General features: G+C 38.2%; 1 protein-coding gene across 1 annotated transcript in view; it reads right to left on the bottom strand.

The window, feature by feature from the left end:
• Zfh2 (Zn finger homeodomain 2) overlaps window positions 1-15,262 on the bottom strand; it is a 386,236-nt gene that overhangs the window by 313,114 nt on the left and 57,860 nt on the right. Inside the window, exons 2-3 of the mRNA XM_083034260.1 lie at window positions 8,321-8,510; window positions 8,188-8,229 (exon numbers count right to left, since the gene is read on the bottom strand). The gene's annotated coding sequence lies outside the window, so the exon portion shown is untranslated. The remainder of the gene's footprint in view (window positions 1-8,187; window positions 8,230-8,320; window positions 8,511-15,262) is intronic.

The raw sequence follows: 15,262 nt of genomic DNA, 5'->3' as shown, positions 1-15,262 counted from the left end.
AAGCAGCGGCGGCTGCATCAGAGTAACCAAACATCGCGGAATCCAATAACGCGCCGTACTTGACGAAATAATGGCAGACTACTAGCACGACGAGCAGACATAATTGACTCAGTAATGACGAGGTAAACGGACAGTTCTATTAAGCGTCCCGACGACTACATTATTTTGTTCCGCGTGTGGGTTTGCATACATATGTGCGATGCACCACACGTAACTGACCGCGAGTGCAGAACTAATTGCTTTCACATTTCGCAAATGCGACGTCGCGCAAATCGGCGTCGTGACCGCGGCAACATTTACAACGTTTGTAGCTCGATGATAATTAATAATTTCATTCTTGCCGTCGCGTTAGTCCGGAAAGTGGATTTGTTAAAATATTAAAGAAATACCGGACGCGTCGCAAAATTTTATTAAAAACGTTCCACTTGTCCGCGATATCTCTTTTTTGTTAGCCAAAATTCTAAAAATGACCCAGTTTTTTAAATTTGATTCGATGCATATCTATATGGCCGAATATCGACAGTATATCTCGTCAGATTAATACAAATCACTTTTTGTTCAGAAATGGCATTCCATATATAGAAAAAAATAATAATTTTTTTATTATATGTGATACAATAATTGCGTTTAGGTATTTATGGAGTTATGCTTTTAAATAGCACATATTTGAAACGAAAAAATCCTAGCAGAAATTTAAAATATATGCAATCGAAACATATTATGCAATTTTTTAATATTCAATTACATATCGATAAAATTATATTAGCTAAATGATAGATTTTAAGAAGATTTGTTTTGCATGTTCTGCTAATAGTATTTCATTTTCTGGTGTAGCTTAATCAATTTTGTAGACTCGTAAATAAAAACCTATTTACATTTACATAAATTTACATGAAAAACATGCTTTATGCATACTATTAAATGAAATCGTTAATTACTAAGTTATAATAACAACATCAGCATGAGAGGACATATCTTAAAAGTAATTAACTTCTTTGCATGGCAATTTAGATTGCGCGTTAAACGTGGAACAAAATCACAGTCAATGTAAAAAAAGACTGTCGAGAGCATGTTCAGTGACAACATTTTAATTACATACTCGCTATGATTAATATTCTGTATGTGTCCTGATAAATTAATATATTTATCATAATCATAGATCCAAGCCAGAATATTTTAAAGAAAATTTCAGAGAAGAGCAAAAAAAGAAAAATTTTTTTAATTAACACACAATTGAAGTAAATAATTCGTATTAATTTAATTAAAGCAGCTGTTAAAGGTATATCGTTGTAAAATCGCTGTACTCATATTTTCAATAGAAAACTTCAAGCGTATTGTATGGAATATACAATGAAGAATATTAAGATCACATAGAGATTATGTGAAAACCTGAAGTTGCCCCCCCCGAGAAATTTTAATGACCCTGTCGTTAGGGAGCCTCATTAGCGACTTTTAATTTTCCAAAGCGAGCCTTTCCGGGCTATTCGGAAGCAGTTGTCGCGCGGCGTTGTCAGTGACGAGGAGCAGAAAAAAAGATAAGGGTAAAAAAAAGCAAGAAAAGCGCAAAGGAACAACGGAAGAAGGGCAAGAAAGGGGAAGGAGGGCAAAGACAACGACATCGGACAGCGGCAAACAGCAACGGCAGCACGACTCGCGGTGGCTCGCGCGCCATTGTTCCCTCCCTTCCTCCTTGGCACTCTTTATTTCTTCCTTCCTCTCATCCCTTCTACCCCTCCTACCTCCTTTCTCCGCGCGAGTGTGGGCTTTATTGTGTTTGAGCTCGACGCTTCGCCCTCTCCTTTGTTTTGTTTTCGCGCGCCATTAGAGGGGCTAATTGCCGCTCATACGCGATCGCCTTTTGTTTCCTCCTTTTGCCATCTTTTCTCGACGACCCATTCTGTCTCTCTCTCTCTCGCTTTCTTTTTGCCCTCGGCCTTCTGTCCAGGCATCTCCTTGTTCTTTTGCCCGATGCACCCCTGACCGACACCACCGACCACGGCGATGCCAACCGCGAAGAAGAGCTGAGTCATATATAGCCTTCTCTTCTCGCGGCCGTTTCTCTACTCTCAAATGTACCCATATTCTCTCTTTCTCCTATTGCACCAGACTTCTCTTCCGAAGCCGGCGCGGAGAGAACCAGTCATTCCGTCCCCTTTCGTTTCCTCCTAGAAGCGATTGGTTTTTGTGTCGCGTCCTCCTCTTCATCTTTCGCGTTCTCGCCCCGACCGCGCGCGCGAGACTGCTTCTTTCTATATCCTATCTTCGACGAGATGCAGGATCTCGCGAAAGGAATCGAGAGGAATGGGAGAGGAGACTGAAGAGAAAGAGAGAGAGCAAAGAGAGAACGTTTTAACGCGTCAACGCCTCGATGACCTGCGGTTTTTCTTCGACTTCTTCGCGACCGATCGGCCGCGTGTATGTGACATTCTCTCGCTTCTGTTTTTTGACCCTCGCAATCGTAGAATCGAAACGATGAAATAAGTTTATCGACCGATAAGAAAGCGGGAAAAAATCGCGGATCTCGAGATCGAGTTTTGGAGAATTGAATATCGGGTGACAGATCTAGAATGTGAACCGCCAGTCTAGCAGAACGCGATAATTACCGAGAGGTTAAATAAGTTATTAAGTGCTCGATAATATCAACGGAATGCTGTATTTTTAACGTTGTTGACTTGTTAATTACTAGTTCTACTATTTTTAATGAGATGCGATTACGCTGCAATTTTGCTTATCGTAGAAAGATTGATCGAGCCAGTTATACTGTACGCTCTAATCATTTAGAGCATGGAAAAATAATAAATGCTAATATTAGATTAAACGAGTACTAAAATAGATCGTGTGACATTTATAAACTGTATAAGAACTATTCAATGCATTACACACTTTCTCTAGTGAGCTATTAAACTTTTACTAATTTCTCCTCATAGAAAATTTGTTTCTATTATTTTCCTACAATTGTATCAATATTAATTGTTTTTATTATAATGCATACGCAATATTGATGCACGTAATTTCGCAATGTAACAAAATAAGGTGATAAAATGTGAAAATCGAGACAATGAGAAAGATTTATCCGGAGAAAAGAATGGCATCGAAATAGATGGGGAAGCAAAGATAGAACCAAGATTTTAGTGCTAAGAGAGAAAAGATCCGACGGTTTTAATTCGCCGGGAAGTTAATAATTCCGTCATTGTGCGATCCTTACCACGGTTATTGTTTCCTTGACGGAGCTCGCGAAACGAGGACTCCTCGCATTCTTCTTCTATAGCATTTCTTTCATCCTGAGGAGGACAATAAGTAGGAGAAATGTTGCTTTTATTTTCTTCTTTGCCACATATATATTGCGGTTTAATTATTGGCTTTATTATGATTTTGTGCGTCCTCCTCCGAGGAAAGACGATCATGAGACCAGAAACTAAGAGACGTGCTCACAAGCGTGAGTGTAGATAAAAGGGAGAAAAATAAGAAAAGAAAGAAGATCTCGTCGGTAGTTATGGAGGAAGTGACAATATAATCTATATGTTTTTTTCTTCTGTTCCTCTGATAGTAATATATATAAATAGTTTTAAATATATACGCTAGCACTTTATTAATTTTACTGGACAATTCTCCGATATCTGCTTTGAATTTATTATACTAAGATAATATATAATGTTAAACGTATTATTTGACATTATTTTTATTATATAAAATAACTACACACGTGAAAACAGAGTTTTCATATTTAATACGCGTATTTGCCGCATTATCATATTTTGATTCTTATATAATTCTTTCATTTTTACTTTGCCAATTTATATACAATTTAATTATTACGCATGCTTATTTGTCGATTTAATTTTTTTTATGCTATTTGATTTCTTATCATTGAAAAAATACTATTGTACAAATAAACTTTGTTTTCTTAATGTCAAACGGAAATGATAGATATTCTCCGACATACAAATGAGTCTTGCGATATTACCAGCAGCATTGTGCGCGATGTATCTATACGCAAACGCGATGCAAAGCGACGGGGCTTCTATATAATAAAATTCACACGGAAGCGTGGCCGGCCGAGCCCGTGCCACGAACTCGCGACTAACTCGCGTGATTGCAACATTGCGGGTCCGAGTAATTGCGATGCCGGCGCGAGGCCGATTTTCTCGGAAGCGATTCGAGAAGGCGAAACGTCAGCTGATCGTATTGTAGTTTGCGCGCGGAAAGAGGAATAAGAGGGTAGGACCGGAGGGGGACAACGCGGCGAGGGATGAGACAACGAAGGGGAACGGCGACGAAGAAACGCGCATATTCGCCTGTCCAGAACGTACGAGAGGAGGGAGGAGGCAACATGGCATGTCCCCCCTAATTATAGTAACAATAAAACAATTTTGATAATTATCTCAACTAGTGTATGGGAACACACGGCATTACGGGCACGGCGCATAAGCAGAGAGATGAGAACAATCGGCGGAGGGAGAAGGGAAAGAGAGAGAGAAAGAGAAAGAGAGAGCGAGAGAGAGGAAGAATGAGGCGGCGGGAGGAAAACGAAGAGGAGAGGACACGACGACCGGGGCAGAATAATGACAATAATTACCATTTATATGCAAGTGCCGTCATTACCTGCACACGAGCAGAGCACGCATTCAATTTCGTATCTAATTTGAATAATTCAAACAAATCTCTCCTTCCTGCCCTCCTTCCTCTGCACGCTTTATAATCCCAATAAACGCGATGAGACATCGACGGCGAGTCGCTCGCTTTTTCAGTACCGACGACGATGACGACAACAATGACGATGACGACGACGACGATATTCGTCTCGTATCCCGATTTTACCCTATGCGCTTCATTTCGAATTGCAAGGCGACACAGACGTATGTCTGTTCCTAGCTCCTTATTTGTTTATTCTTTTTATTGGACTAACCAAGGAACCGCAAAGTACAGGCGACTCTTGCCGATCCGTGCCGATCTTTCTGTGCCGGGCATGAGCGATCGCGATTACGCTTTATCGCTGTCGGGCAAGTCGAACTTACTCTTGCGACAAATTAGCATTTCTAATAAGAATCTTCGAACAAAGCATCAACGTGACGTCGATTCGGCGGAATTTATGGAAGATTCTTAGTCACGCTACACGCGGCCCATCGCGACCTATTTGGCTCCGGACATTCGGAAGCCTGATCTCATAATTTTGTCAACATGGTCTATGAGTCTCTCGCATCAATCATAAGCCACGCAGCAGTCGAAATGGCGATTATGTAAATAAAAGCGGTTTCAATTGTACGAAGCATTCGAGTACAGACAATTACTTATCGATGTAAATCATTTTGACCGCAACCCTGTTCGATTCGCGATATTTTCACACACACATACATTTTTCATCGGGTATAATTTTGATGTGACAGATACTGCCATTGTACATAAAATATAGAGATTATTCCGAAATTGCATTATAACTTAAAACAATGATAATTATATATTGTAATATTAAAAAAAAATATTTAAAAGTAAAAAAAAAAAATTATACGATAATCTAGAAATTTTATTACAGAAACACATTATGTAAAAAAGATAGTAATTAAAAACTTAATTCATCTTTCTTTCCTAAGAGAGATAGACTTGTGAATCTTTTAGATAGACAAATTATTTATTTGTCGTATATCGCGTTTTTAATAATATTAAAAACATATTAATTATAACATCGATATATTCTATTTGAATTTTGCTTTTTATTATAACTTCGTTGCGAAGTGATCTCGCGATAATAGTTCAGATCAATGTCTAATTTTGGACTAAATTCCTCTTTCAGTTTACAGCGATTGAAATATGTTGATCATATATATAGTCCTCTATTTAAAGAAATACAATTCAAAAAAATCTGGAAGCATTTTAGATAATTTTTGTGTGTCATGTAACATTTGAAAACATTAATTTGACTTATGCTTTTTTGAGGTCTTCGTAGCTTTCCATAGCTCTTTGATTATTTTATCAGGATCAAACGACAAGATAATTTTATCTTTTGTTTTTTTTTTTAGAAAATCAACAAATTAACACCTATCCAAGGCATCACTGCAGAGTGTGTTTTGCTCGTTCATTCGCTTGCTCGGTTGTAACAGCAGCAAAGTGGCCCTATCAATATTAATCGCGATATTTGCCCGGCTTGGTCCTTGCCGCGCTCTCTATTACCAATTAATCCGATCGTGCGAAGTATGTTGCGAGCGGACAGTTAGGCCACGGTGCACGAAAGAGACAGGAATAAAAAAGGAAGAGCACAAGGTTGGGCGGTAGGGAAGAAGAAGAAAAAGACAATGAGAGCGAGAGGGAGAGAAAAAGAAAGATGGATGTCGAGAGAAAAACAGAGAGATAGAGAGAGAAAGACGAGAGGGACGAGCTGTCGACGGGTTAGATATTGTGTCAGCCGAGTCGTCCAGCATTAAAAGTAATTACGACGTGATTGACCGAGGGCCCGTTGGCCGAGGGCAAGGCGACGCCGAGGGGGAGGCTAAATCATCGGAGTGACGCACGTAGCTCGTTGCTGCCTCCCAATTATACAATCAGCGAGAGCAAAGCAGCGCGCGAGAGACATCGAGGGGTGAAGGCGGTGAAAAAGATACCGAGTGACAGAAAGAGGAGAACGACACAGAGATCTTTTGCAACGCGAGAGAGAGAGAGAGAGGGGGAAGAGAGAGAAAGAGACGAGAATCACAGTGGCGGAATTACGTCAGAAATGTAGTGGGTAGTCGACGAGGTTGACAAAGATCGGTACCGCGATGATAATTGCGCTGCGAAATCAGAATCGACAGAGATTCACAAGTTGTCAGTGACACCCTTTGAAATAATCTTTACTAGACTGTATGCGTGCGTGCGTGTGTGCGTGCGTGTGTGTGTGTGTAAATACACGTGCGTGAGAGATTATTATAATTTTAAATCGTTTGCACCACATTCTAAAAATTCGATATTTTATAACAAAAATTATTTATTAATCTAATATCTCAATGAATGTAATATACTTCGCGGAAAAATATACCTATGTTTATATATATACGCGCGCGCGTCCACTTATATATTAATATTTATATTATTATATAATTTTCATTACTGCGCTTAAGTAGTTTAATGAGTAGCTAATTTAATGACGCTCTCGTGATAATTTGAAACTTGGCTCGAGAAATTTATTGCTTGCATTTCTTGCAATTATCATACATATGATTAACTTATGCGAAAGATTGATACGGCGTCAAGTTCAATTCATTCGATATCTCGCGCGAGAACATTAGTGTCATCGTTAAACGGGCAAACTATAGATACTGCAAAGTAATCAAGAGAGAAGTTGCGAAGCAAAGGGGCTTTGTTCTTCCTCTGCGCGCTTCTTCTCTCGCCACTACGACAGGTGCGACATACTAATCTCGGTTTTGCAATGTTTCGCGAACGGCCAGCTTTCGTGCTAATTTTGTATCCTTCTGTTCGTACGTCGGAAGAGAATTACGACTGTGTTCTATCTCTTCTAAAAATGCAGCATGACAAAATGCATACACACATTTTATATATATATATATATATATATATATATATATATATATATATATATCTCAAAAATAAGAAAAAGAATGAACAATGAAGTGTAAAGAGTTCGATAATAAAAAATAACGTGTCTTAATTTGGTTGCTTCTCTTTTGAGTAATTTTTGATAATCTCAGAAATATTTGTTGCATAATATTTAAATATGTCCCTGTTCTCGAAGCGATTCGAAGAGAGACATCGATGAAGCGAAATGATTCGATTGTTATTATCTATATTATAAAGCAAAGTAACTTGGTTCGTTGCAGCTGCCGGTTCGTAATTTCGTAATGAAAATATAGCACAATTTGTGATCTAGAGAATTACAGACGCGCATAATTGTATTAAATTTAGAAATAAATTAGACAAATTTTTAAGTAAAAATAAATATAAGAAAAAAAATTTGTCGATTTTATATTTCATTATCAATAAATAAATTTATAAAATTCTTGCTCATTTATCCTCCTTTTTAAAAAGGCATGTTAAATCGATTTTTTTGTTTGACAATTATCAACTGATTTTTGTCAAAATATTAATTATGGATAAGATATAACATATTATTTAAAACATATGTTACTATTTTAATATTTGTAACATATTATATACATTACCGCTATAGAAACGTGACAAAATAAACAATTTTTCACTCACCGATAGTTGCAATAGCGAAATTGTAGTACACAGCACATTGATCTGAAAACAAAATATTCAAATTATGTATATATACATATATGTGTATTGAATAAACAATGCAGTTTAGAAAAAATATTTTTCTTTTGCATACCTCGCAGTTGCCCCGCTGTCGCCAGATGCCACCCTGGGCCTCCTCCTCCTCTCTTGGTCCTTCGTAGCACTCACGACACTCGCGAAAACACAATAATTACGATTGTCCGACACTTTACGCGGCACTCCCGACACGCGAAACTTTACAGATCGACACGACGCGTGAATCGCACTGTGTACCGCAATGCTACCTGTAACAAATAAAATACATACATATATTAGAACAATCTTATTATTTCGCATTATAACATACACAATATAAATATGTAAGCTAAAATTAACGATAGATATCCACGGATCGCAACGCATTCGCGCGCGCGAAAACAGATTAAGTTGGGTTATGTTGGCAAGAGATTTTGCATCGAATTTTTCGCGAAATATGCGTTTCGAACAATTACGACTACATATTCATCGTTGAAATTATGATATGCGATTGATAAATATTACAATACAAAGGTTAGAAATCGTTTCTAACGATTATGCTTACTAATTAATCACAGCGGGACGCAGCTCCAACTGCCTGATACTCGCGGCGTTTCGGTAATGGCCGAGGCTACAAACATCGGCAACTTCATGCTAATAGCGCGCGCGCGATACTATATACATGACTTATAATATTAATAATTAATTAAAACTCGAAGGAGATTCGTTCGAAAAGATATAGCTTTAGAAAAAAAAATATTAATCGAGAATAAGGTATTATAACATATTATTTACAACATATTACTATTTTATAACTTTTACCATATTATTATTTTAAAAATTAATTAGCCGATTATAACATACCACAATATAAATATAAATATGTAAGCTAGAATATTTAATTAGCAAATTTTCGCTTTATTAATATTTTTTGACAGAAATCAGCTGATTAAAGCGTTAATTTGCTAACTAATTTTTAAAATAAGAATATGTTATAAAAATTAAAATAATAATAATGTTTTAAATAATATATTATAATTCTTAAAACTCGATTATTATTTTTGACAGTTATCAGCTGATTTCTGTCAAAAAATATTAATCAAGAATAAAGTATTATAACATATTATTTACAACGTATTACTATTTTAATTTTTTACTATATTATTATTTTAAAATTTAATTAGCAAATTAACGCTTTAATCAGCTGATTTCTGTGAAAAAATATCAATCGAGTTTAAACTTATATTTATTTTTTTTTAAATATTCTTTTTAACATAAAATCGAAGAATGGCGCGCACATAACGCGCGCTTGTGTTGTTCTAGTATAATAAAATAATCATGATAGCGTACTGTATATATATACGCATTATATATTATTGTACAATATATAGTTCTATAGAATTGTACAATTTCTTTGTATTTTACTGCAGAATTCACTGTATCAAAATTATAATTATTGATGTAGATCGTATTACTTATTTCGTACAATGGCGCGTAGAGAAATTAATTACAATTATTGTCATTTTTATTGCGACAGATGCGCGATATATTCCGTCCAAATGCGCGGACATATGTAACGGAAACATTGTGTGATGTCGCAATTATACCATTGTACTTATATGTAACTCGAACAATTCTCCTTTCTCTATTCATCGCGTTACAAAAGAGTATAGTCCAAATCACACTGCTGTATTAATTGATTCTCATCGTCGCTGTCGCGTATTTATTTTCCCAAAATATCCGTCATATTTCTAAACCGTATATTTATTAATATAATTAATTAATAATATTTATCAATACGCATTGAAATATAATATCTCTTCATTAAGATTGTACACTTACAATTAGTAGGCAATTTCCTAAATTGATGTAACTAATCTTCATCGAGTATTGTTTTACTTTTATTTTATAATTTGTTTACTCTCGAAACATTGATCTCGTAGGTGAATGATCGCGAAATACAGCGCAACGTCAAAGTGGCAACAAAAGTACCTGTCGCCATTCTATGCACCGGTGCATAGAACGAAGGCGACTCGAGGGGAATAAAAAAAATAATGTTTTGACTGTATTGTCAACGTTGTTATACGCGTCGCGTGCGCCCTTCTCGCTCTCAAGCTGGAGCATTTAGCGTTGTAGAGTACGCGCCAATCCAGAGACAAAGAGTCGACACGAGTTGGCAAGGGTAACTCTTGGTATGACGATCGTACAATAGTCTCTATGAAATCTTTTCTTCGAAGCTACGGCCATTAATGGTACTCTCCTCTCTCTCTCTCTCCTTTTCTGTCCCCTCTTTCCCCCTTCCTTTTCCTCTACGAGCCACTCGATCGTTAGTTCCGTTATTTTCATGTACGAGGTCCGAGTCAACGACAGTGCCTTTTCATCGCTGCACTTGAATATTCTTATCGAATTAAATCGGTTTTCACGCCGCGTGAGCACAATTATGGAATATCATTGTCGTCGGACAAAGTACACGGCTCGTGATGCGTTACAACTGCATTATCCTTCTACCGATAATGTGTACGTGCCAATCGAAAGTTTATGATAATCGAGTTTTTTGTATTAAAATTGTTTAAAATAGGAAATAGCCATTACGATGTGAAAGATTGATGGATATTTCATGCATATTGCAGGAATGATATTATTACACGCTTATGAAGTTGTAAAAAGATATTACAAGATATATTCAAGTGCATCAATGCATGTATTCAAGAGCTCACGGGAGCTCACGAGATTAATACGTCAGTGAAAATTAACTATCGTCCAAGCTGAATGAATCGTCGTTTAAAAGCACATTTCTCTCATAAAACACTCCTGTCTTACAATTTTGTCAATTGTAAGAATACATAGCCAAAAATACAAAGCAAGCGACATTTCTATGAATACAGCAATAAGAATCGTATAATACAATATACGATATTTTCAATATAACAATGTATGTAATAAATATTAAAAATATTTATTAAAAAGGAAATATATTTTTTTCATATTATCTGCATATAAAGAATATATATTTTTTATCTTTTAAAATGATAATATTATTGAAAGCATACATAGACGCATACTTGTTTTCTTGATAATATGCTATTTTTTATTTTAATTAATTATCATCGGTAAATATGTATTATTTTATTAATTACTGTTTTAATTATGCTATTGCATTTTTCATCGCATGCGTATCACGCGAATTCGCGATTGCGTACAATGTTGACGGAATTAAAAATTCTCGCGCAGTTGTCTGAATTTAAGATAGCCGTGATGCGATTTTAAATGTAGCTAAAGGGTTAATCGCGCACTGTACCAGAAGATAGCCGTGATGCGATTCGCAAGCCGACCATCAACGCGACACGTTTGCGAGTGTAAAAGGTGGGTGCTTCGCGTTGCAACTCTGGGCGTTAAAATGTATCGAAAAGAGACGGCTGTATATACGCGAAGAATATTTATGGGCATGGGCCCGGTCGGAAAGGCGAGGAAGGAGACAGAAGGAGGCGATCGGTATGGACGCGGCCGGCGGATCCGGGCTAGGTCGTTCAACCAACCATCGAACCATCCGACCGACCAGTCCGCAACGGTCGAGACACCTTGCTCTTAACAGTTCGTACCGAGAATAGGGCGGAAGAGAGAAAAGAAGAGAGCTGGAGATGGTGGCTGAGGGACAAGGACGAGACGAGGGAAACAGAGCATCGACAAAGAGAGAAAGAACGGATGATGCTCTGCACCATCATCACCGGGATCCACCAATGGTCAGGTGACTCTGTGTCTCTGCGCTGGTGTAACCGGGCGCAAGGGTCCAATCATACAGAGAAATCGGCGTGCGCGACAGTACGCGAACGACGAACGATGCAGTTGCAGTTCGAGGTGTGGGTCTACCGAGCTGTCGAGTTAGAGGTGCTCTTAAACGCTCACTATCGTATCAATAACGTCACGGCGCGAACGATTTATCGCGATAGAAAAGCTTCCTCTTCGAGAACGTCACGAGAAAACACGATGTCCTCGCATGCAATTTACATATGTACGATCGATACTGCCAGAATATCGTATAGAGAGAACAATCAAAGTTGAGCTAAATAAATCTAATTTATTTCAATAGATTTTAGAGAGATATTTGTAAGACACACCAGCGAAAATTTCTACTCCAAGATATTTCGCAGATATCGAAAAATGTATTCATTTTTGTAGTATATATTTTTGATGCATATTTTTACAATTTTTGTGTAAAATATATATTAGGGAATATGCTGACACTGTGAATAATGTAATAGATATAAAATACAAATATGAAAAAATTATATATAATATTCAAAACTCTATTATAAAAGTATCAGTAAAAATCCATATCGGATATATTGGATTTTTTATGTCCATAATAATGATACGGTTGAAAATTTTTAGTATCGTAGTTTGATAAAAATACGTACAAAATATATACACAATATCGATATCTCTTTAGTAGCAAAATTATTTTGATATTTACTTCCTACGTCAGATATTAGATATAGAATACGAGTTGAAGAAAGATCAAAAATAGAGAATCAGTTCCGGATTGACTAAAAATTCGAAGTTTCGCGACTGTATCTGTAATCGTCAATGTTGGTCGATAGTGATACAATTTACGATGGTTCGCACAAAAAATACGGCCAACGACAGTACAAACAACGTTCGTTCTTCTCGCAACGATACGGGAGAGAAGGCGGATCTATGTCCTCGTGAAAATACTCTTAAACGTCCCACGGATTCCACCTCTGTCAAACAGGCTCCTCCTATTTCGCGTGCATGTACATACACACGTTCGTTTGTTTCCACTTAGGTTGACGGAATCTCCTTATGTAGCACGACAATCCTGCACGACTCCGGATCGTTAAAATGCACGTAAGTAGAAATTGGAATTTTCCGTCCGGCAGGAAAGAGGTACACAATGTGAAGAAGAGGAAACGAAGTAATATCGAAACAACTGATGACGATACCATTAAACGAAAGAACGTTGAATACTAATGAATAGAGAAATCATCATTCTTTGTCATTGAGAACGAAATGATGTCACGCGAGAAGAAGTTACGAGAACGCAAATCATATCACCTTGAGCGATGCGGGAATCTGCTCTCATTAGCTATTATTCACGTAAAAGAAAAAAAAGAAAAGCAAGATAATGCAAAAGGAAAAGAAAGTAAAAAATAATTTTTTTTAGAATTTAAAATAATGTTAATTCTTTTAAAATAATATTTTTTATTGTTTCAGAGAATAAGTGATTCTATAGAACAATTACTTAGATATTAATAATTTTCACGCATCTCTAAGGGGATGTTAAATCCTTTCTAAAAGACAAAAAATTCTGTAATAGCAGAATTCATTCCTCGTTCAACGGGTTACATCCGGTATCTTATCACCTCGTGTTAGCCCTTTTCAAACTTTTATTTCGCAGTGACGCCTGCGTCTTAGTGTGGGTTTTTGACGTTCCCCACAGCGGGTCGATCTTGCACGTTCGTTTACCGAAGAAGAGGCAGTCGTCTGCTGCGCATCAAATCGCGACGCACTAACGACCAAGACTCACAGAGTAGCAGCAGCACGGACCGGAACCGCCGGCAGTCGTGTTCCTTCTCAGTCTCGGAAATAATATTCCCAAGTTTTTTACGGAGCCACGCATATCTCTCAAATAAAAGAGAAACGACGAAGACGGACGCGCGAGAGGAGAGAGACAGAAAACGAGAACCTGGACGAGGAGAGAAAGAGAGAGAAAGAAGGTGGCGGAGGCGCTGCACCACGGAGAATTGAAAATGATGATTGGCGGTAAGCGGCCTGGCAGCGTTGATGGAGGAGAGTGAAGAAGTAGAGAGGAACAGTGCGCGCACACGTAAAGTAAGGGCACTAAATAAGAAAGCCACGAGGTAAGAGGGAGGGCGCGGGCAATGCTGAAGAAGGACGACGTCGGAGGGGCACGACGATTCCGCCGGACGGAAAAAGAGTCGGGCAGCGCGCGAATTAAGTCGATCGCGGTGCGTGGAACCACATCCTTCGCGCCCGTTGCCTTCTCTTCGCGGAGAATCAGAGGCCTCTCTCTTTCTTGGGTGTCTCAATCCTTTCCCCCGGCGAGATACTCTTCTCGCTCCCACGGGGACGCATCGGCGCGCGTATCTCTTCTTTATTATCGAAATCGACCGTCGTCTTTTGTTTTATAATAACCGCATCTCTGCGGTCGCGCCGCTCCCCGCTCTCCTTTTCCAATGTCAGAGATACTCACCGCGCTTCGGAGGAGAGCCCGACCAAAGGGAGAGTCTCCGGAGGGATATTACGATAAATCGCCGATGGCCGGTAGTGACGTCAACCGTGCGTGTGTGTGCGTTCTTCGAAAACATTTCGATTGTTACACCCGGCGCTGAAAATGCCTGCCCAATTTAACGGTTGTGTAAGATTAAATTTTCGCTCGGTTTCAGCGGTTTAGCGAAATTCAGCAATAATTTTTAACGTCACGAGATCGGTAGCTAAGGTGATAAACGCATATATAGCTATGTTAAACCATTTCGCCACGATAGACAATGGGTAATAAACTGTCGAGAAATCTCTCTTTATACAAAGCTTGCTCGCTAACAAAGGAATCGCGTCATACCACATATGCATATATTGTAACAAGGTTGTCAGATTAGATTAACTCAAGTCGTGGAACTTCTTAGCTCGCGCGGAATCGTCCTTCATTCTAATCGCTTTAGCGAAAAATATGTGGACACTATTTACACGAGCGTCATCTAGTCTTTTTATTAAATATTCCTCAATGCATCAGATGAGACCACTCTCGGCATAGTTACATCTGGCCCTTCCCTCCATCGGAGACCGAGATGCGAGGGACAGATAAAGCCGCGACACGCAGCTACGTCTCGGCAGGCGCCCTTAATTCGGCAATAAAAACGCCGGCTCACGTATATTATTTTATTCTGGTACCCAAACCGCCGCGACTTAAACGCATCCATAATTACCGGTGTCTACGTGAACCGCTTAACTTATTGTATGCTCCTGCGCGTACGAACGTAATTCA

Source organism: Prenolepis imparis, unplaced genomic scaffold (assembly GCF_030444845.1).
Source record: "Prenolepis imparis isolate NDT839.2.m4 unplaced genomic scaffold, iyPreImpa1.0 SCAF_3, whole genome shotgun sequence".
Lineage (NCBI taxonomy): Eukaryota > Metazoa > Arthropoda > Insecta > Hymenoptera > Formicidae > Prenolepis > Prenolepis imparis.
The sequence above is the reverse complement of the archived record's forward strand: the minus strand, read 5'-3'. Positions and strand labels throughout refer to the sequence as shown.